Raw genomic sequence first — 23,107 nt, 5'->3', positions numbered from 1 at the left:
GACCAGTTTTTAATCTGCGGTGTAATTCTGATTTTAAAATGTAATAAATAGGATTACAAATCCCACAGTGCCATGAAAAAAACCGCTGGATGAGTTATTCATGCCTACAACAAGGAATCGTGAGACCTCTGCACTGCAGTAAATGTTCTCCTAACAAGGACGTATTTAGTAATTGATTATGTGATGCTAAAGACCCAAAGAAAAAAGTATTGCCCCTCTTTTTTTTTAAATAACTGGTGTTAGCTGCCAGCCTTAGTTCCTGTTTTTTTTTCCTGATGGATTTTGCAGAACTTCGTCACAGAAACTGCCAGGCCCTCATCAGGTAAAAGTAATAACAGTTTGAGGGAAAAATGTTTTTGATCTAAAAAAAAAAACCCCAAAAAACCACACTCATTACCATAGTAGACCCTGTTGCTGAAGGCAGCTACTTTTTGTGTGAGTGGCATCCTTATGGAAGGGTATCATGCTGTAACTCACAGTGAAGTCAGCCAATGAAGTGGGCTGACCCATTAACCAACGATGCATGCTAGAGTCGGTGGAAGAAAAACATGAATGACACAACTGACTAATAAGTTACCTTTGGTTGAAATCCCGTAACTATGTTCTACACATTATTTTAGTAGAATCCAAAGGTCTTGACTAACACCAGTCCAAAAAATCTAATTGTCAGATGTTGGATGCCAGTCTCATGCCTTTGTAAAAAAAAAATGTTTGCATTGTTTTTGTAAATGTTTATAATAGATAGATAGGTTAGAGTTATATTGATAGATAAGGTTGCCAAGCTAGAGATAGATGGATATGTAGCCTGGCAGAGCGATCAACAGGTAGACAGACAGCTAAGACTGGTTCATAGACAGATTTGCAAAGATAGAGTTTCAAAGGTAGCTGGGTAGAGTTGTTAAGATAGAGTTAGATGGATGAGGTGGATAAGATAGCGATAAATGGATAGGATTGTTAATAGATAGAAGAAAAGGCATCACTTCATTTTAATAATCTAATTGTAAAATGTCTATATAAGCATGGCACACGAGCACTGAAGCAAACTAGAAAGCCATATTAGCAGGGCATACGGAGTAAATTGGTTTACAAATATATTTGTAGTCCTCAAAATGCATACCAGCATGGCAAACAGTAGTGCAGTTATAAGTGCACTTCCTTGCGTTCATACTAAATAGAGGCTAACATAATGAAGAACAGTCTCAAATATAAACACTCTGATATGCAGAGAAATAGCAGTAGTCAGATAAAAAAAGTTCACTCCAAAAAAGAATTCACAAGTGCATTAGCAGGAGACAGGATCTGATAAAGCTCTAATGTGCCCTGTGCTTACATCAAAGCAGCATTCAAAGTTGGTAGAAAGCGTCCTGCTATCACACCAGGCTTTAAACACTAAGGCAACACTAAATTAATAATACATTAAAACCAAAAATACTGGCAATGAAGGATTGTGAGTGGCTGTGCTCCTTGTAAAATAGAAAAATGAAGTCACTCAAAGTAAATTTAGCCAGTGGTGAAGTGGGCTGACCCATTATCATATTGTGTAGTGGGTGGAAGCAAAATATGAATGATGCAACAGTAGACCAATTGATGAAGAGAGCCAACTGAAAGGGGCTTTTAGTAAGTACATTATTATACATATAATTCTTGTAAAATCAAAAGGCCTTGGCTGTCGCAAACCTAAGAAGGATGGACAGAAGAGCTAAAGAGGATAGAGTGAGAAGAGGAGCAGGAGAGTCAGAATTATGTTTTATAAAGGAGGGGAAGATAAAATAATGTAGGTATTGTGAATGACAAAGGGCAATGGACAGTGAAAGAATGGGAGAGTCAGGAATTGATGGAGTAAAGCAGGGGTGTCAAAGAATCTGTTAAGAGTTCAAAAGAGAGGCAAATGAAAGGAGAAAAAGCAGGCAAACTAGATAGGGAATTTGATAATGTAAAGAGAACAAAGAGGGAGGATAATACAATCCAATCCAAAATATGTTGAAATAAATAAAAACACTGTTAGGATGGCCCATGGATCAGAGTCCTGGGATTGTATGATCATTCTCTTGTGGCATGGGTGTGAAAGCCAGAGTATCCCAGCAGGCCAATGATAGTATCAGATGTTGACCGAAAATTGGTGAATTTGGCTCCCATGATTTAGTCTCCTACAGTCTTTGTGTGGGTTCCCTGGCCTCAACATCAGAAATCAATGTTAGGCCTGTCAACCTTAGGGTGGTCTTCCCACAAACATTTTGCGGGCTTGCCTCCAGTTTTGCTGAATTCGTTCTTTGGTGGCCTTAGGACTCTGCACTTTATTACTGCTAAGCACTACTAAAGTGCTTGTGCACTTTCTCTTAAAACGTGGTTTGATTGGTATATACCTACTTGGCCTACTTAATTTACTTATAAGTCCCTAGTAAAGTGCATGTGCCCAGGGCCTGTATATTGAATGCTACTAGTGGACCAGCAGCACTCTGTGTGCCACCCACTTAAGTAGCACTTTAAAACATGCCCAGGCCTCCCATTGTAACCTGAATGCAGTGTTACACTACCATGTCGACTTGGCATTTAAAACTCCATTGCCAAGCCTTAAGCTCCCATTTTTATTACATATAAGTCACCCTAAGGTTGACCTTAGGTAGCCCATAAGTGCTGTGTAAATGCATGTCTTGGTAGTGAAAAACTGTCAAGTTTGTTTTTCACTACTGAAGCTTACCCCTCTCATAGGATAACAATGGGGAATTCGTTTTACCGTTAATAAGCTGTAATTCCTGACTGGGAAGGGGTATATCTATTGTGTTGTGTAACTATGGAATTGTAATGATAAATCCTCTAAATTGGTAAAGTCAGATTAATGGTTAAAATTTTGAAAATGCCACTTTTAGAAAGTTGGCATGTTCCTGTTCTTTAGCCCTTTGTGCCTGCAGGCTGTGCCCAATACACATCTGGGGTAGGTAACAGTTGGTCTTTGTGCATGCCCTCTAGACAGCCACATGCAAAGGACATAGGTTTGACTGATGAGATATCAACATCCTGATGTGCCATCCTGGGTTTGATGGGAGGGAGGAGCTGGGCATAGCCTTGCACTTACACCTGATTAGTCAGAGTCATGCTCCACACAAAGGACTGCTTAATCCCCTGTAGTGAGTCTGGAGCCAGGACAGGAATGGAGGACCTCTGTGCACTCCATGGCCCTTCTTTGAAGTCTCCCCCACTTCAAAGGCACCACTGGGTATAAGAACTGGACCTTGAACCTACCAACTCAGTACACTTCTGGACCTGTGGATACTGTGCCTTCCAGGAAGGACTGCTGTGCTGCTACAAGGTTTGCCATTCTGCTGGACTGCTGCTCCAGAAGAAATGTTTTCTTGCTGTGCTGACCTGCTGTCTGACTGTCCTGGGTGAGAACGACTGAACCCACATCACTTGAACCCAAAACAGAGTGAACGCAAGGGCCTGCTGGCTTGCCTCCTGTTTTCTGAATTCTGAGGGCCACAAAAGACTTCAAACTTAACTCCTACAGACAGCACCTGGACTCTGCCACTGTGAGTCATGTCAGGTGGTGCCAATCCAGTCCTGGACCCATGGAAGTGGATAAAAATGCTGCTCCATTATAGAATCAACACCATTGCGCCTCTTGGGCTCTCCATTGACGCAACGCATTGCAGCTGCAGGGAGGATCGAGGACAATGGCGCAGTGCATCGCTTCCATTTCTGATGCACCTTCAACATTGTTCGAACTGGAGCTGACGCATCACCTACATCCTAATGATCGATGACAACGCATCGCCTTCTCTGCTCCTGGCATCTCTGTGGATGCAAACAAGGTACTTTTTCAGCAGGCCATGGCTGGTCCCTGTATTGGACCCATACTCCATGGCAGTCAGCCTGACTACCGAGATTTGTCCCTGTCCAGTGCAACCAGGTTGCCCCGGTTGGAGCTTTATGCTTTTAAGCCCTACATTTTAGTTTATTTGATAAAAAATCATATGTCAAGTTCTACTTAATTGGATTTTTGTCATTTTGGTTTTATTTTGTTCACTAAATTAAGTTGTATTTTTCTAACAAGATGTGCTATCTTTTTGTGTGCTGTTTTACTGTTTGAAGTGTTGCACAAATACTTCCCACATTTACACTTAATTTAAGCCTGACTGCTCTGCGCCAAGCATCCATGGGGTGAGCACAGGTTCATTTAGGTTGTGTTGGTGACTTACCTTGACTTGGATTGTGGTTCCTGCTTGGACAGGGTACATACCTCTGCCAACCAGAGACCCAATTTCTAGCAATCAAGCTTTCTTCTGTATTCTCCCACCCATCTTGCCTGCCAAAATATTATAGTTGTAGAATTTGTAAATTCACCATTTCCTTTGTAGCCTTTGCTCTCCTTCGGCCACAAGACAAAGCCCTTAATTCTGTTTTTGTAATTCTATGGATCCTGAGATAATAGCTATTTTATCTACAGTCTTTAGAGTGGTTATTTTTCATTAGCTTGTGAGTCTACGTTTTCTTAAAATATATTTTCATTTTAATTGCTACTTGTTAGTCTCTGTGGTATAACTTGCTCAATATTTTTCTGCGGCCAAGTACCCACATTTAGTTTTTCATAAAAGTCCAATAAGCTAAATCTCTCTCACGATTATAATTCGCAATCACCACAGGAAAGCAGGAGCATTATTACTTTTGGCAGGAGATTGGCTAAAGCCTTATTTTTACAGCACCGTTTATGCCGTAGGCTTGTTTCCCTGTTAACTGTGGTATGATTTTTTTTTATTTATTTTGTTTCACTACATTTCTTGAGACATATTCGAAATTCACTTGCAATATTTTTTTACGTTTCTTTATTGGAGTGCATTCACAGTGGATGTACTACAGTAAAAGGACTTCATTATTATTTTATCTCATTACTGGTCTGGACACTCTTTACCTACATTTCATTTTGTAACCTATTCCTTTGCATGATTTTTTAGCTTTAAAGTTGTTGTTTCTACTAGTATTCCTTCATCTTTGACTTTACACTTACTGAACCTTCCTTGATCTCGGACTTACTACTTTCCTACTCAAGATGTATCTTGATTATCTCAAGTTTCTGCGAAAAACTTCAAACATAAGCTCATGATTGCTCAGACCAGTATAATTCTGCAAGTGGTCCTATTAAACGTGACCTCTAATTGACCTTCCTGAATTGAATATCACTCGCAACTCTCAAATGCCCTTCTTGATTCTCCTGTGTTGTTCTTTATAGAAAATCATTTGTTCTCCATCTTCATAATAGTCCAGGTCATGATCCAAGCCATTGATAATGCTAGGCGATGCAGGTCTGGTTATAAATACCATGGGTTCCTGGAGTGGTCAGGGTGCTGCAAGTGCAGACGCCAAAACTCTTCAGAGTGATTGGGTGTGCCCCAATCAAGGACTGCCTTTTCAGTCCTTAACTCTTGGGAACAACTGCACTTTGGCAGACCACAATCTCACTATAGAACGAGTAGTCTAAGAATATTGCCTTGCTCCTGTGGCATCGATGTGTAGCGGACCAAGTTCATGTCTCTTATGGTACTTGAAACTCTTTTTCTCATGCTAAAATAAATATTTTTGCATGGAAAACCTTTTACGTTGACAACATTTTTTCCAATACAGAAAATTGTGCACTGTGGTTAGGGCAAATGTTATTCTTTCATTCGGTATCTTCCGAGTCCAAGATGGTACTTGATTGTATTGCTGATGTCACTTCCTGTTGATTCCATGTATAGGAAAACCAGAATCCTGGAAGGGTGGAGTGAAACACATTTTGAATTGTTACTTTCTTTGTGCACATCACTCCCCTGTTCTCTGTTTATGTCCATTATTTTCCCCATGATTTCTTCACACCTTCATCCTGGATAACAACCTAGTTTTCAGGACCTGCTCTACCCTACTCAGCACGTGGTATCCTTAATCAGTCCAGCTTATTACCATACTGGAACACTCAGATCTTCTAAGAAGGTTTTTAAAGGTTTTTTTCTTCCTTTGTCTGCCCTTTTTTGGGTAAGACCTCTTGGTTTACACAAAAGTTGAGGTGTGTGGGAGCACACTGGCTTCCAGAGACTTAACCTTACTTCTTGCAGTATAAGCAAAAGCAGAATGAATGCCCTCAGCAACCACTCTTGACAGTTGAGAAACTAGGATAGTTTATCCAATATTTACATACTTGTCTCTAAATAATGCCCTCCACTAGAATCCTCCCTCACTTCTTTCTCCATTGTCCACAGAACTCTTCCCTGCCTGTTTCTGCTTCTCTAAACTTTCCACACTCCTTTCCTACACTGTGCAGCATCCGCTCTACACCTCAGGAAGGCACACCATGTGTGCACTTTACCTAGCTAAGGGACTGTCTCACAGAACTTGAAGATAGCCTTTATTCAGCATTATGAACTTTAGTTTCAGCAGCATACCTTATGTATAGCAACTAAGGGTTCTGGCTTGAGGTTTTACATATTTGTCAACTCAGCTGTTGCAATTCATAGAGTAATTAAAATGTTAGATTTAGGTCTTTGTTCCTTTTTGTGGCCATCTGTAGCTGCTTGTCCAGTTTGTCAAAAGTTCTTATGTTCAAGTCATTTGGCCATTTACAAACCTTTGGTGTGTCTTTTAAACCTTGGCACATTATTTCTACTGATTGTATAGTAGGACTGCACAGAGCTAAAGGATACAGGATGATAATGTTGACACTTTCTCTAAGATTGTCTTTCTGTTATTCTCCATACCTACTTCTACAGTTCTGACCCTAACATCTAGTACTGAGATCACCATACCTCTCATTCTGGACCTCTCAACCCCACCTCTTCCTCTGCTGGCTTCATCTTTTTGCCTACATACCAGGACATTCCAACACTGCCTCAGAGTACTATCCAGCAAACACTGATGTCTACCGCTGTCTCACTCTGGCCAGTGCCTCTAAGGTGTTCCCTTCAGATCCAAATTCCTCACTCTTCATAGAAAGGAATACTCAATTTCCTATCTTGAGCCCTAAATAAGGCACAATAGGGACATAAAAGACTCCCTTGTTTGCTTGGCCACTATTTTTGAGACTTAAACATAGCTAAACCTAGTCTTCGATGCAGTTCTGTGTAGAGACCTCCACCGCGTTCCCTCTTTGAGGACTTACATCATGGTATAGCCATCACACTTTAAAAAGTACAAAATGCTTCAATAGAGTACTCTTGTCTGTCTCAAAACATCTGCATCACCTCGTTCAAGCTTGGTACTTTCCTCAGTGAAGTATGATCACTATCCACTGCATCTCTAGCTCTCATCCTTCCAAACAGACATGTCCACTAAGCACATGATGGAATTCAGATCTTACAGTGACGGAACCACAGCCTAGTTGAACTGTGTCACCTATGTCCAGGAAAAAACATGAAACACTGTAGGTTGGACCATATGAAGTGCTAACCATTCTTAAAGTTGAGGGCATAAGGAAAAGAGCAACATCATATATCTGAAAGGTTGTTCACCTAGACAACCTGAGAGACATGAAAAACTTTGCAACTTCATATAGTATCATTGCACATTTCCTCCCTTAAATGCCTCCTGTCTTTTAGTCAAAATAAAATAAAATAAAAATCCACTTGCTCCTATTAAGACTCATGCCATCCTTGCCTGTTAATTACGTACATTTGGGAATCAATTGGCCACACTCTTCACATAATCCTTTTAATCAACTTGAGTAATAAAAGTTTCCTAGATGACTTCAACCTTCACTAGGGAGGTAAAAAGAAAATGACTTGTTCATATTTGCAGTTGTCTCAGTCAATTATGTTCAACCCTCGTGCACACTAAACACTTCACTCTGACTTCCTCATATAAAAAAAACGTAGGGGGGGTCCATGCAGACCCCTCCCCCTCAGGGAACATCACCTCATTAAAAAATATGTGGGAGGGCCACAGGGACACTCCCCCAACCCTTTCCTTCCCACCAACAGGGACCACCACCTCCCCAGGGCTAATTAAAAACATATTTATAGAGGGGGGGGACCCCGGGCATCACCACATTTTATGTGGGCCAGCCATATATTAATTGGTGCCCAGGGTACCTATTACAACTTATGCGGACTGCAGGGGGAGTCTGAAGGCCCCCACAGTCCCACCAGCTCCCGTCTCCTGCAGGAACCAGCATTGCTTCTGTAATGCAGGGAGCTACTTTGCTTAAAATAGCAAACCCCTGCGTGTTGGAGTAATGTTTTCATCTCTTTCCCTGCCCGCATAACAGTGGGCAGGGAAAGAGATGAGAACTCAGCTTTCAGCAAGCGGGAGCAGTTTGACTGCTCCGCTTGCTGAAAGCGGGGAGTTTGCTTTTGCAAGCAAAAGCAAACAGTTTCCTCCCGAGGGAGCCAGCCCTGGGGGTGGTGGTCCCCAGGCCATGTATGGCTCTGGGAAGGGGCCCGCACTGCCCCCCTGCTTCTTTCGATTTGGCACCAGAGAGGTGTTGTTCCCCGAGAGTCAGCAACAGACCCCTTCCTCTTTACACATTGTAGCCCTGGGGAGGTGGTGGTCCCTGGGGCTGGAGGGTATCATGCACGGCTCCTATGTATATTATAATACTGTAGCCACGGGTAAGGTGGTGGTCCCCAGGGTTTTGATACGCCCTAGGAGGGGGGCCTGCACCCCCTCCTATGTTTTGGGAATGCCTCTGGAACCTGGCACACCTGCAGGCAAAATGAAAACTAAGCGTGGGAGACCGCAGTTGCTTTTTTCTTTTTTTCTTTTTTTTTTTTTTTTAAATCCATGGCGAATATTTGTGAATTTCTCCATGAATTGTAAAAAAAAAAAAAAAAAAAAAAAAAAAATGCTTTTTATCCCTGGTGGGATTCAGGAGGCCCCTGGACCAAGACTAGGGGGTTAGGGTAACTACCCTGCCCCCTTTTTCTTTTTTTCTTTTTTTCTTTCATTCTTTCATTTTCTTTGGGGGACTCGGCTGAGTCCCAAAACGGCTGCCAGCACTTCCCTAACAGCCAATAAAATCTATACACAAGACCAGGCGTATTCACAGTTGTTGTAACCCTATATGTAAGAATTTGGATTTCCTTTCATTTCTCTTAAACTACTGACCTGATTTACACCAAATAAGAAACCGGGTGATCTGCGGACCAAAAGCTACCTTTCTGCCAAATTTGGTGTAATTCTGTCCAGCGGTTCGGCTGCTAAGAAATCTATGGGAATTAAAATGTGAAACACATTTTTGCTGTGACACCAATACCATCCTTAGAGGCTGTTACAAAAGCTTACGTTCCAAACGCAAAAGCATTGCATTCACATTGGATTCAATGGGCCACCTCTCTGACTGCCAATGATGTTGACTGTTTTTGAGCCAAAACTTCAGACCCAGGAATTCCTTCAATTTGAACTTTAATACTCAATACATGAAACTATTTTGCCTCTTAATCGATACCAAACAACAATACCCCACCGTTTGTGCGGCTGAGTGGTTTCTTAAGAGATGGTAAATTCCACCCTCAAAACCCATACATGCAGACCTTAGGGGACTGCACAGCACAACTGGCAGAGCGTAAGGAACTAATCCTGGCTCTGGAACATACAGATCCTGAACTACTAACACTGACTGTGTGTGATTTGCACTGTTGTATCCAGTCCTTTAATGAATATCTGCATTACTGGCACCAAAATGGGTTCAGAGATTCAAGAGGAAACACCATCAAACACAGATTCCTGTGGGTGAAAGTAGAAGACCTGAAGGAAATGCTACCCAATACCCATGTAGTGCATGCTCTGGGCCATCAGCATTTAGGAGTATATGTTGTAGGGAACACTTTGGCTGATGAAGCAGCCAAGTCAGCAGTAGCTACGGCTTCTGTTGTTGCAATTACTTGTTCTCGTATGAGGTTGGAAGCTGGAACACTGGCTGCTGTGAAAGCTTCGGCTGATGACAAACCCCAGGCAAAGGCGTATCCTGCCAAATATTCTTAACACCTGAGCGCCCAAAAGTTTGCATTTGTAAGTATACCATGGGTGTGTGATCCCCAACCAAGAACAAAGATTAGAGCTCATAAAAGCAGCGCATAAGGGGGTTGCTTTTGCCCATGCAGGTGTGGTGGCTACTATTTCCTTACTCCAGAAATCGTACTGGTGACCAGGTTTATAAAAACAGACCAAACAGTATGTCCTTTGTAGTGACATCTGTCAACAAATAAGAGTCCACTGTCAAGCATCCACAGCAGACACCCCTCCTAATTTCAAACAAATCACTACAATGTATGTACTTGGACCATTGTGGTCCCTTAACTCTTGACTACTTTTTAGACGCTGTTGATTCTTGTTCAAGATTTCTATGGGTATGGCCACAACGATCAGCTGATGCTCAAGCTGTTATTAATGATTTGCAAGTCTTTATCGGGAAAATGCCATTGTATCATTCCATTCAGACCCGGGCCCTGCCTTTGTCTCCAGGGTATTCACAGACGCAATGTCGACAATGGGTGTCCTACTCCACTTCTCATCTCCCTACCATCTAGAGGGAAAAATGGCAATGGAGCAGAAAACAGTCCTTAAAAGCAACAGTACACAGTATGGGTCGTAGTTGGCTTAACCTCCTGTATGGAGTCCAGAGAGCACTTAATCATCTGCCCAGAAGGTCTTTAGGAGAGCATTCCCCTATATGAGGTACTGTTTAGCATACCTGTGTATGTTCTGGATCTTGATGGCTCCATTGCAGTGGCGGCAGACACACCTTTTGATGTAAATGAATGTGTCACTGTCTTGCAGGAATTAGTTCCTTGATGAAAACTCATCTGTATGTGTTGCCACCTTAGGAATGAGAGATTAACCAACACCACCTTCCACTGGATTCCAAAAGTTGGGGCTTTAGTGCGAGAAAAGATTGCTGTAAAACAGGAATTTGGCCCTTCACATCAAGCACAAATTCAAGTCCAGGGAATACACTGTACCTGAGCTGTCATCATACCACCATTGTCTGGTTCCAAAGAAAAGTACTTTGTTTGAGTTGACAACGTCAAGTTACACCATGTGGCCAGTCCTACACAGTAGACCACGTTGTCTCCTGGGTAGTTCCCGAACCCCTCTTAATGCCAATCAGGATGTGCCTCTACAAATTATAAGCAACAGTGATGAGACTTACCTGAGCCTGGTGAGGGTCGAAAATGAACTTTCATTAGTACCAGTCACTGCATCTACAACAAGAAATGTCCAACGTTCTGACTTGCCTTATTCAAATTCTACACAAACGGATGGCATTGTATTCTATGAACCACCAAGGGATACATCTGCAAGTTTTTCTCCTCCTACACCGGCTCCAGTGCTTGCACAAACTGCTTCTGGGTATTTTGCAGACATCAACGACACTTCTTCAAATTCTTCAGCATCTTATATCAAAAGCACGTAAGCTATTCAATTGGCTTAAAACGATATAATTTGCCCCTAGAGTTACCTGTGGAGCTGTTAACTCTTGCCTTCATCCTTCGATTGGGTTTGCCATTGTTTTCTTTTTACAGATACATGGTCATTATTTTCCTGAACGCTCTGCTCTTGAACCTTGGATGTGGTTTTGAGGCCTTACTTATCCTCACATAAGATCCGAGGAGACTTGTCCCTAGTGAACATTTCAGCTATTCCAATTCCTGATGGGATTGTTTGGGATAAAGTGCCATTTGATCTATTCGGACCCACAAAAATGTATTCAAAGTTTCTGTATATGATATAACACCAGAGGTTGTTTCTGATGACTGGAATATAAAACCAGTTGAATCTGATAGGGACTTCTAGTAGCAGATTCCTTACCTTAGAATTTCCCCCAGGCGTCAGTCTGGATCCAGAGATTTTTCTCGAGCAGTAAATACCCCTGTGTGCCATCAGGTGGCATTGGTCGAATCTGTGTCCCTTGTTGGCATCGTGCTCGCCCGATAGGACATCAGGGGTCGTTTATAGGTGCTGCCCGGGTGCGCTGATGTCAGTTGTTTTCTTTACCTCCAGTCAACACGCAGATCAGAAGTAGAGCTACCCAACAGTCACTTTTTGACTTATCTTTTCGACATTTTGTTGAAGAATTTTGACTTTCTGGTGCATCGAGTATGTTGCCATGGAAGACCGAATTCAAGCCCTGTGACTCCTGTTGTTGAATGATGTCCGTGACAGATCCGCACCTCGTGTGACTCTGGAGTTTAGAGGCAACCACGACCCAAAGTCATGCTCCGTGTGCCAGGCCATGAGCCCTAAGGCTTTGAGTGAGTGGTTCCTAAAGCTTTTTGCGGGCCAGTGCTTGGCTCCATGTCACTCCCGGTCTTGGTCGAGAGGAAGGTCCCAAGACCGCTCGTAGGGGCCACACTCGTCATCCCATTCAAAATCTTCAGGACGCTCGCGTAGGCATAAGAAGTCGTCGAAGAAGAGTAAACGTTCTTTGACTTCCCCCTGTTGGTTAGACAACACAACGTGAGAAAAGGAGCATCATCGCTGTAGCCCTCCATCGTCCAAACCTACTTCGGGGTCAGCTGTGTGCCTCCCTGAGCTTCCGGGAGCCGGATCCACCCCTGCCCAACTCGAGGAGTTCTATGAGGCCATGCCTCATATTCGGGCAGTCTGGCCCGGCAGGAGCGCCTTCGGGCCCTGCTGGGTTGGCAGTGGCCCCTTTGGGTTCTGCGTTAGTGGCTTCAACCTCATCTCATGAGGGCACCCAGGGATCTGTTTTTGGATCCGCACCGGCATTGGTCATGCTACTGCGACCTTCGGTGACTCCGGTGCAGACGTTGACGCTCCCGAGGTCCCCCTGGCCCGAGGTCAGCGTCGATCCCATACTGCTTGCCTACTCAGACACTGAGCCGGACTGGTGTCGGTCAGTGCCAGTTCAGACTTCGACAGGGACCATGCTCCCCAGGTTGGATCCTGACTCTTATTCCTAGGGATAAGGGTAAGAGTATGGAGGGGCCCTGGACCCTTTAGAATACCAGCATGATGACCCCATGGACTGGGCTCAGCACTTGGGTTAAGCCAGTGGTCTAGATACTTCCTTTGATGCTGGCAAGCTTTCTCCCCCCTACTGTGGTTATGGAGGAGGGAGCCCCATACTCCATGTGAGAAGAGCGGCCAAGGTCCTGAGCCTCGAGCTGCCTTCTATGGTCGTCAGGACCAACCTCCTGGCTGAGGTGCTTTAGCCTGGGGTTTCTTCTTTTGAACCCCTCTTGCTCTTCAATGAGGCCCTCACTGATGTCTTGCTGGGGACTTGGTCCAAATCCAGCACAGAAGCTTCTATAAACAGGACAATCTCCCATCGCCATAGGCCTGCGCCTAATGACCCAAAGTTCCTGATCTAATACCCAACTCCTGAGAGCTTGGTTATTCAAGCCTCTGCCTTCTCTGGTGCATTCCCTTCCGCACCCCTGTATAGGGAATCCAAAAGACTGGATAAATTTTTTAAGAAACTATTGTCTTCCACCAGTCTGGCATTGCGGTCCATGAATACCGCATCCCTTTTGTGCCGTTACTCCCATACTTTATGGGACATGGTTGCTCAGGTGCTACCACAGGTTACCGAGGAGGCCTGGGCATTATCTCCCAAACTGTTGCTGATGGGAGAGATGCAGCCAAGTTCACAATCAGATGGGGGCTGGATATGACCGACTCACTATGCTGATCGGTTGCATCAATGGTAGTCTTGTGGCGCCACACTTGGTTGAGAACGTCTGGCTTCTCGGGGATATCGAAGCAGCACTTATGGATATGCCCTTCAATGGCACCCGTCTCTTTGGAGACAAAGCAGACTCAGAGCTTGAGCACTTTGACTCCCTGGCTACGGCTTGGTCCCTGGGCCTCACTGTTGCCCCTTGCCCCCTCAGTCTGCTTTTTGCTCCTTTCGTGACTACAGAAGCGGCGCCCAACCACATCCTTTTCCCTCCAGCCACTGTGCAATGTATGCTTCCCAGCCTCTGCGTGACAGGGGATGTGGGATCTAACGCCCTCATTTATCAGGGAGCCAGCGGTCGACCCAGTCCACCATCCCTCCTGCTGCAGCCCCCAACCCTTCTAGTCTGACGCTTCCCCATCAGGGACCAGTTGGAGGCAGGATTTGCCATCACCTGCTCTGCTGGGAATCCATCACGTCTGATAGATGGTTTTTGCAAATAGTCCGAAGAGGCTACTCCCGCCCCTTCGAAACTACCCCTCCATCCATGCGATCATCCTACGATTGGATGACAGAGTATCACCTGGCACTTCTCCCCGAGGTGGTTATGGCTCTCCATGGCCGAGGGAGACACAGAGTGGATCCCTGTGCCAGAAGTAGGTTGTGGTCATTATTCCTGCTTCTTTCTGGTGCCTGAAAAGGACAAGGCCATCTGCCCTATCCTAGACCTCCGGTCCCTCAATCTGTCCTCAGAAAGGAAGTTCAGAATGCTCACTCTGGCCCTCTTTGACCTGGACCCAGGAGACTGGTTGGTAGTGTTGGACTTGCAGGACTCATCTTCCCATCTGGCCTGCCCACAGATGTTAGGTGCAGTTCGTGGTTGGTCACGAGCATTTTCAATTTACTGTGCTCCCCTTTGGCGTTACCAGCTCTTCTTATGTGTTCACCAAAGTGATGGCGGTGGTCGCAGCTCATCAGCAAAGGTCAGTGGTTTGATTCTACCCCCTACCTCGACGACTGGCTTTTAAAGACAGGCTCGCTCCGGACTGTCGTCTCCCACCTCCAGACTATGGAGTAATTCCTATATTCACTGGAGTTGACTATAAATGTGCCAAAGTCACACATGACTCGTTTTGATCGGAGCTGTTCTGGACACAGTGTAGTCTCGGGCCTACCCTTCTGAGCAACGAGTCCAGGATATTCATGCAATGATGCTGATGTTTCAGCCTATATCCTGGATTTCAGTGAGAATGACTGAGGCTGCTGGACTGCATGGCCTCCTGCGTCCCTGCTGGGGACACATGCCAGATGGCATATGTCCAATCTCATGGGGATGTGAAGTTCCAGTGGGTGCAGCATCGGGGTAATATTTCCGACATGGTTCATATCTCTGAGGGGACTGCGCAAGATCTGCAGTGGTGGTTTTTGATCCTCGATTGGGTTCAAAAATCCCTCTCCCTTCCCCAATCAGATCTGACAGTAGTGACAGATGCGTCACTCCTGGGATTGAGCGGCCACATAAGGGAGGCGGAGATGAGTCACCTGGTATCTGCAGAGTCTGCACTCCATATCATTCTTTTTGAGCTCAGGGTGAACAGGCCAGCATTCAAAGCATTCCTTCCCTCTCTCAAAGAGAAAGTGGTGCAGACAACACCACCACCATGTGGTACTGCAACAAGCAAGGCGGAGTTCAGTCGTAGACCCTTTGTCAGGAGATTCTGGACCTATGGGTATAGCAGGAACATCGGGGCATATCCCTGGTGGTTCAACGTCTGGCAGGTTCTCTGAATGCCAGGGCGGACAAACTAAGCCATCAATGCCTGGTTGATCATGAATGGCGTCTTCATCCAGAGGTGGTGCAAGGTATCTTTCAGCAGTGGGGAGAACCTTGGTTAGATCTGTTTCCCACCACAGAGAACGTGCAATGTCAGTTGTTTTGCACGCTAGAGTTTCCAAGGCGGCACTCGGCCGATGACGCTTTTTGTCTCGAGTGGAACTCAGGCCTCCTGTATGCCAAAACCACTTCTGCCCAGAGTTCTCAAGAAGATCCCAGGTCATTCTTGTGGCTTCGGACTGGGCACAAAGAGTCTGGTATCCCGAGTTCTTGTGCATGGCTGTCAATCTTCCACTCAGACTACCTCTTCGGGAGGATCTTCTGTTGCAGCAGCAGGGGACGGTTCTCCACCCAAACTTGTTCAGTCTCTGCCTTCTTGCATGGAGATTGAGTGGGGCAGTTGATAGCTTTTGACCTTCCACCCAAAGTCTTTGCTCTGGGCACCCTCAAGGGTTATTTGTCTGCCACCTCAGCTTTCCTCAGATTGCCTGACCAACTGTGCACTTAGGCTTCTTACTCTGAAGACAGCCTTCCTTGTAGCCATCACTTCTATCTGCAGGCTCTTTCCTCTAAGCCACCTTTCCTCTTCATCCATCCTGACAAGGCGATGCTTCGTATCAGGGCTTCCTTTCTATCTAAAGTAGTCAAGACCTTTCATGTAGGCCAATCCATCACTTTGCCTACTTTTTATGTGCCCCCCACATCCTTCTAAGGAAGAGGAGAGACTCCACTGCCTGGACCTGAAAAGAGCATTGATGTTCTATTTTGATCATGCCAAAGAGTTCTGGGTGGATGATCAATTTGGTGTGGGTTATGTGGGTGCGAAGAAAGGTTGGGCAGTGCAGAAGAGAATCATCTCTAGATGGTATTTTTTTCTATGTGTTCAAATGTGCTCTGCATTGGCCAAAAAGCAACTCCTGGAGGTTTTGTGTGCTCACTGTACCCGAGCACCAGCTTCAACCCCTGCGTTAGCATACGGAGTTGCAGTCCTTGACATCTGCCAGACAGCCACATAGGCGTCCTTGCACACGTTTACCAAAAACTACTGCCTGCACACTCTGGTCCAAAGGGGCCAGTACTTTTCCCGTTCTGTCCTGCAGGGCTTCCTAGTATGATCTTGGTTCACAGACCCTCTTTCGGGGATGGAATTGCTTGGGTATCTATTCTAAGGTAAGTAATCTGCAGCTAGAAGTCTCTATCAGATGAACAAGCTTTGGTAACAAATTATCTGGTAGAGACATATTCTAGTTGCAGATTCCTTACTGACCCACCCATCCTCCCTCATCTGTGAACTGATTTCTAGGGACAGAGACTTCACTTTCAGAGCCCTAGTTCTGATCACCAGGATCTGTGTTCTTCATGGGCCCGCACTTGTGGAATGGAACATTGTGGCAAGAAACTAAAGTCAGCGCTCCGGGTGGTGCTTAAATATGACCAACAACATCATACCTGGTGAGCATGATGCCAACAACAGATGACTGACACCACTGGAAGGCGTGTAGGGGTACTGCTCGAGAAAAATCTCCAGAGTCAGACTAATTCCTGAGGAAAATTCTAAGGTAAGGAAATCTGCAACTAGAATATGTCTCTACCAGATAATTTGTTACCAAAGGTAAGTAACTTGTTCTTTTCTTCTTTCTGAGCTTGAATACTATGTTTGTTTGAAAGTGAAGATGTTTATCAAACAAGCAAATTATGGGGAAATGTTCTGTTACTATCATCACATGAATCATTTTATACATAAAGCCAACACCCCGAGAACTGTTTATAATTATACACAGTGGGAATATTGCCCAACTCCGCCAATGGGAAGTTCTAAAACATATGTTTTGCATATTTTACTGGGCATGATGTAAAAAAAAATGACCCTTGTTACATCTCACAACAACACTCTGACATCACCACATATAACGTGGGAAACATATGTCAACGATGGTTGACATTTTCCACATTAACAGCCATTAAAGATAATTTTAGTCTCCTGTCAGAAAACACAGACTTATCCCACCTCTTACCCCCTTGCGGAATCACCAGCAGACCCATTCTCCAAGAGTAGGTCCTGGAGTTAATAATCCTCCTATGAATACTGGTGCAGGTATCAATTCCAGTTTACAGTTCCTGGGGTCACAGAAGCCAAGGGGGCCTCCCACTTCCTTGAGAGATCTTTACAGTGGGGAGGCACGGATTTTGAGTAAGGGTGGTAGAAACGATACAAACAAATCTCGTCCTCAAATCCCACCAGAATGTACACTGTATATCATTGGGTTGGAAGATGTCCTTAAAGTTGAGTTCTCTTTGCTGGAATCACATGCCTTCCTGAGAAATAAAGTATCACATTGGCTGTGAAAACATTCAGGTTGGCCTGGCGATCTCTCAAAAGAGATTATCACCACGAGGAGGGTTGGCCCACTGCCTAAGAGCTCACAAGGTGAGTGTGTGATATTTGATTTTTAGAAGATTTAGGGCCTAATTACAAGTCTGGCAGTCTTGGGACCGCCAGACCCGTGGTGGCGGTCGGCCTGCTGCTGTTGTACCCACATTATGGTCAGTCCGCCAGTGGACCGCAATCTCTGCCAGGATCGATGAATCTGATGGGCTGACAGCAAGTGCAGGTTGCAATCTGCCTGGGTCTGCACGCTGCACCATCTTGCTGATTACAACCTGGTTTTCTGCCAGCCACGGCAGCATTGCCCCGGCTTGTAATGCTGCTGCCACTTTCCCGCTAGGCTGACAGGCAGAAACCTTGGTTTCTGCCCGTCAGCCCAGCGGGAGGGTCATAATATGTTCAGCATGGAGGACGCCACTACAGCGGCAGCCACCCTGTCATGGGGTTTGGCTGCCAGGTGTTCCTGTCCCCCAAAATCGTAATCAGGGCCTTAGGCTAAATCGGGCCCTTTTATACACTCTCAGCCATACTTCTACCTACCTGGAAGGCATTAGAGCTCTTTCACTGGGCTTTCTTTATCCACCCCAGGCTCCAAAGGCTGCACGTTAAGGCGTACTGACAGTCGAGTTTAGTAAGGAGTAGATAGGCACCTCATTACCCTTACTAAAATCCTACTTTGCCTCTTTCTAGTAGGTTTGACATTGCTCCCTCCTGGAGCAACTGGACTGACTACCTATTGAAATGTCTTATTGTTTAACCACCACGGTAATCACAAATAATCCTCTTGTGCAGGTTTTTTTTGGGGGGGGTCTAATTTCATGGAATGTGGCGGCTTACGCACAAAACAGGAGGCCCTAGAGTGGCTGAAAATAGAGGAACACTACCAAATAATTTGCTGCCAGGAGATATGGTTATTAGATCTACCGTATAGAAATGGGTTTATTACCTATCATGTTCCAGCTATCCCCTCTAATTCAGTAGCCTCATTTTGTGGAAAATGTGCCGAATTTAACCAACCGCTTACACATTTTAAACATACACCCTATGGTGATTCATTAAATAGGGTCACTTCTGCAAATAATTTGACATCTGCCATAGATATTGATCATGTGCTTATCTTTAAGGAATGATTTGCACTAATGACATGCAAAGTTGTGGCCTCATGTATAAGTGATCACAATCCCCTCATGTTAGTGCCTAAGTTAGCCCCAACTGGGGACATGCGGAAAACTGTCCAACATGAGATAAAATATAGCAGTAACAAAGAATTGAGTATTAATTGGGAGAAGATAAAGAAGCTTTCCATAGAGATCTTTAGTTGCACAATTACCTATAGATTGACAAAGTCCTACAGTAGAAGTAATAACTGCATATACCAGGTTGAATAATTATATGGCTGATAGATTAGCCAGAGGTGCCCAAAAAAATAGGGGAAACCCAATGTGATTTAATAGCACTTGCTATAAAGCCCATAAGCTCCTAAAGCTTGCCTTAAACACCCGCTGGATCATTCAAAAGTAGCCCAGGCAAGGAAAATCTATAAAGAGGCAACCCTAAGAAGAAAGGTAGAAATCAAGGTATAGGCCTGGGAGGATTTAAGAACAGCAATTGAACTGAAGAATTTTAGAACCTTCTGGCAGGTTGTAAATTCTTTGAATCCCCTAGGCGAGGCCTTGCCAAAGGTTGAATGTGTCACCCCCAGTAAAGATTGGGTGGCTCATTTCTCCAACGTTTTTGTTCCAAAAGAGCAGTTCTCCAATATAGGCATTGGAAACGAAGTTATTTGTGATTTGAGCTCCAACCTGGCATTATGTATCTCAACCACAGTATCTGAGGTACTTTAGCTATTGAGAACTGTCCCCCAGGGAAAGCTCCAGTACCTCATAGAGACCCCTTGAATATTTTTTAATCTTTTCCACAGCTTTGGGCACCTTTACTAACTAATGTTAAAAGAAGCACAATAAAGGGCCCTTTGGTTAAAACCTCGCAGGAGGCTACTGTTATTTCCTATATTTAAAAAAGGAGAAAAGAGCCAACCTTACTGCTATCGCCCAAGTTCCCGTCTAGACAGTGCAGTGAAGATCTTAAGTAGGGTAATCATGACCAAACTGTAAAGTTGGGCAATAGAGTCACAGGACCTCTCAGACTTACAGTTTGGGTTCTGACCAGGTTTTGGGACAGTTTGAACAGTCTTTAAATCTCTGTTATTGTCAAAAATACACCAAGGCCAAAAAAAGATGTGTCTATCTCACCTTTATAGACCTCACTTGCGGTTTCGATACTGTAGACCGTCCAGAGTTATGTTGAATAGTGTTAAAGTTAGGGATTGATAGTGCAATCATCTCCCTGCTCAGTAGGCTTCATGCACCCACTACAGCCAGAGTCCGATATATCAGGAGTGGAGATCTTTCTGGTGAAGTTCCATCAATAACCAGGCTCAGGCAAGGCTGTGTATTAGTACCCTTTTTGTTTTTAATCTGGGAAAGACATTTCTAAGGTGAACTCATACGAAATTCCCATTCTGCTCTACGCAGATGATGCTGTTCTTATTGCTCGAACAGCTAATTGCCCTTCAGCTCTTGTTAGGTGCTTTTTTTAGACTAGGAAATATTTACTTGGTGGTGAGGAAACTATGAAAAACCTCATTTTACATATCTGGGGATTCCTGTTGATGTACATTTTAATTGGAAGTTTTTACTTAATGTCAGAGTTATGCAATTTCAGCAGGCAATTGATGCAGTTTTTAGATTCTCCAAGCGACTGGGTCACAAGCCATTAAGAGAAATTCTCTGCGTTTTTAAAAGCAAACGCGCTTCTGTTGCTACATTTGATGCGGGAGTGTGGGGGCACACAAATTGTAAAGTCCTGCAAATTATGGAATTTTTTTTTAAGAAGGTTGTTGGCAGTCCAATAATCTACTTCAGCGACTATATGACACAAAGAGGTTGGGCTTGTTAATATAAAAGTTTGTCAGACTCCAGACACTATTATTATGGCATTGAGTATGGAAAAATCCTGAAGCACAATTATGTATGCTGATGAACTGTATGAATTTGGATAATCATTTAGACATTCCATGGTTCAATTATATTAAAATGAGGTTTGAACGGCTCGTTACCCCAGCATTCTTCCACAATCCTGATAGCTTAGCTACTATTCCTTTAAGCCAAACCAAAGAGCTTTTCAAACAACACCCCTGAAGGGTGTGGTTAGAGATTAGACATGATGGGATGGAAAACATCCCCATAAATTACCTGCATATCTGGAACTTTGTCTACAAATAATCACTAATGAGAGACCCATGTTTTTGTTGACAATGTTTAATCTCAAAACCATCTATTTTCTGTTGGCCTATCCTGTAAAAGGTACATGGTTTTCATCTCTTCACCCCCTTGTCATTGCGAAGCACCCAGCAGAACAAAGCACCATGCACTTCTTGCTATTTTGCACATTTTATATTGAACAAAGAAGGCAGTTCCTACGTTCAGTATTACAAGCATTAGAAACCAGATCCTATATAGCTGCTTTTGCTCATTTGCACCAGTTGGGTAATGAATCTGCTATTTATGCTGTTTTATATCTTAAGTGATCTGAAGTTACGATCTAAATACTGAGTGCTATCCCTAAAATGAGGATGTTTTCTCTTTAAAATGTTTTTTTATTTTTATTATGTACCATATTTTATTTGTTTTAAATTGTTGCGACTTTTATGGCTCAGTAGTACCGGATAAAGTATTTTGATGATGATGATGCCCGCAGCTGCTGTGTTGGCGAGGTAATTTGTGAGAGGTGGGGATCAGAGGACTCTGGTCTCTGGAAGAAACCTGACTCCTCATCAAACTGTCGGAGATCCCGATGATTCGCGTCTCACTAAAAGCCTTCCTTCCGTCCATCGAGGGGGAAAGGGAGCAGGTTTTTACAGACAGCGTCACAGTCATGTGGTACTTCAACAAGCAAGACTGAGTGGGGTGGTGGATCCTGTGCCGAGAGGTCCTGCACCTCTGAAACTAGCGGAGTAGGCAGGGCATCTTCTTGGTTGTAGACCACCTGGTAGGATCTTTGAATGACAAGGCAGACAAGCTCAGCCAGAGTTTCTTAGTGGACTACAAATGGCAGCTACATTCAGAAGAGATCTAGGGCGTCTTTCACCATTGTGGAGAACCCTGGTTCAATCTTTTAACCACCGCTGTGAACGCCCAGTATACAAACCTATTTGCATGTTGGAATTTCTAAGGCAGTTCTCGCTTGCAGATGCGTCTCTTCTTGATTGGAGCTTGGGACATCCTATATGCCTTCCTGCCTCTACCTCTCCTGCTCAAAGTTCTGGAGAAGATCAGGAATAACTGGGCCCAGGTCTTCCTAAAAGCACCAGATAGGGCCAGGAGATTATGGTACCGAGAGCTTCTGGCCATCTACATTATTCTTCCAATCTAGCTTCTGGACTATTTTCTGTCACAACTGGACGAACCTTTACAACTTACACCTCCATGCTTAGAGATTGAGTGGCAATGGCTGAATGCTTTTGACCTCCCTCGAGGTAGTAAATGTCATTCTGACTGCCAACGTCCTTTCATCAAAACCATATTTGTTCGATGCTGAGAGAAGTTTATTATTTGGTGGTGTTCTCAGAATATCCAACTCTTACAAGCCCAGTTGTCTGATGTTTTTTACTTGTCTTCAGTCCAACGAAGTCTAGATGAGGCAACAGTTAAAGGTTATTTGTCTACCTTGTCAGCTGTTCTATGTTTGCCCGTTCAGCCACCTTTGTTTTAAAAAACTGTTGTGATGTGCCTTTTTAAAAAGGCTGATCCATATGTTCCCTCCCAAAAACTTTGTGATGCCCCAGCGTGACCTCAATATTATCACATTCTTCTTTTATTTTATTTTTTTGACTGCTACATTCTTTATTCAAAAAATAAATACTTCACGTTCTTGCCAGTGTATTTCAAATTACAATAGCAACAAGAATGTTATTTTGGCGGCAGTGGAGAAAGATTTGTCAAAATCGCACAAAATGTTAGAACAGAGATTAAAAAGTTGATTTCAACAACAGGCTTTTCTATTCTAGGCGGCACAGCTTAGAATCAACTAGTGAAAATTCTGAAAGGCACGTGAGTGGCCCCATAGCTGGTATGGCACATTTTTTTCGATCATATATTTTACAGTGTAATATTCACGAGAAAAAGACCAAAAACATCAAATGAGGTGATAATCACAGGGGCCCGCTCCCATGATTTCAAAGGGATTAGGAAAAGAAGGGCTTGTTTTGGCTTTTTTCTGTAGC

At 44.1% G+C, this 23,107-nt stretch overlaps 1 protein-coding gene across 1 annotated transcript in view; it reads left to right on the top strand.

Annotated features, from left to right (window-relative positions):
- The window catches only part of GTF2F2 (general transcription factor IIF subunit 2), an 897,640-nt gene that overhangs the window by 805,339 nt on the left and 69,194 nt on the right, over positions 1-23,107 (top strand). The gene's annotated exons all lie outside the window — the stretch shown is intronic.

Source organism: Pleurodeles waltl, chromosome 8 (genome assembly GCF_031143425.1).
Source record: "Pleurodeles waltl isolate 20211129_DDA chromosome 8, aPleWal1.hap1.20221129, whole genome shotgun sequence".
NCBI lineage: Eukaryota > Metazoa > Chordata > Amphibia > Caudata > Salamandridae > Pleurodeles > Pleurodeles waltl.
Note: the sequence above shows the minus strand (reverse complement) of the source record. Positions and strands in the feature narration are given on the sequence as shown.